The sequence below is a fragment of the Aplysia californica genome, unplaced genomic scaffold, assembly GCF_000002075.1.
Source record: "Aplysia californica isolate F4 #8 unplaced genomic scaffold, AplCal3.0 scaffold00299, whole genome shotgun sequence".
Lineage (NCBI taxonomy): Eukaryota > Metazoa > Mollusca > Gastropoda > Aplysiida > Aplysiidae > Aplysia > Aplysia californica.
The window spans coordinates 77,077-78,452 of record NW_004797569.1 but is presented as its reverse complement, the minus strand read 5'-3'; positions in this window follow the sequence as shown (position 1 = coordinate 78,452).

The window sequence follows — 1,376 nt, the reverse complement described above, 5'->3', positions numbered from 1 at the left end:
CACACACACACACACACACACACACACACACACACACACACACACACACACACACGCACGCACAAAAGCACACTCACGCTAGCGTGGTCCCACTCGCACTCCTCCCCCACCCTTGTTGTCCTCACTTAAGGGTCTCCTGACATCACAGCGCGCCCCTGAAGTCTCCTGATCAGAGGACGTGCTCTACCAACGACCTCTACGTCACTTAGAGGACACCATCGTGCAGTGGCGGGAAGAAAGAAAGCCAGCAGACGCCTTAGAAAGGCGCGGGAAAATATTCTTTATATTTCCCTGGAGACTAGGGGGAAAAAGAAGGAGGAAAAAATCCCCAAAACAAAACAAACAAAAACTAATCGGGAAAACCTTTGATTCCATAATATTGACGTCAGCTCCAAAAAAAGAACAGTGTTGACGGTCTATTCGACGGTGTACAGTGCAATGTGTGTTGTATTTGACGACCTACCACAGTACCATTCTGACAATTATTATTGTGTGGCGTCAGTAGCCTAGCTGCTACCGGACCCGTAACCGTGAGATTGTGGGTTTTTGGGGGGTTCGAACGAGTATACCGGAACTATTTTTGGATGCCTTGCTTGGGTTCCAGCCTCAACTCATTCCGATGTTGTGTCCTTGGGAAAGACACTTGACACAAATGTCCTGTTTAATTTGGTTGGGGCCTTTAGGAGATGGACTTTACACTTGGAACAAACAAAACAACAACCCATAGATATAATTTGTTGCCCTAAGCAGAGAGTTTACAGTTGAGTAACAAATATTATAGTAAAACTTTCTGCTCTGAGCTGAGATGTTTACGTCAGAACGCCATTGCATAGAGTCTTCCTGGTCTCCAGGCCTCCTACACACCATCGACCTCTATGGCGTCACGTAGAGGACACAGGCCTGGGCCCAACAGAAAGAAAATTGGCGAACGCCTTGGAAAGCGCGGGAAAATAACATTCCTATCGGGAAAATCTCTGATTACGTACAATTTTACCTTGACCTCTATATACAGGCGGTCAATTTAGCTTAAGATGGTCTCAGGGTTGTATTCTTACTAGTAACTAGCTAATCTAGCCAGAGAAGATCTATAAATTAGTCACTAGCTGTATTAATGCATATACCAAAAAGAGTGAAAGCCAAACTCCCAAATTCTTTGTTTAAAGTTAAAACAAAACAAACACCCCTACCTTGGCTACTTACTTTACGAAAACAAAACATAAAATGTAAAAGCAGAGTAAAGCGGATACATAATATTATATGTGGGATATTGATATTGTCTATCTATCTATCTATCTATCTATCTATCTATCTATCTATCTATCTATCTATATATCTCTATCTATCTATCTATCTGTTTGGATATATATATATATATA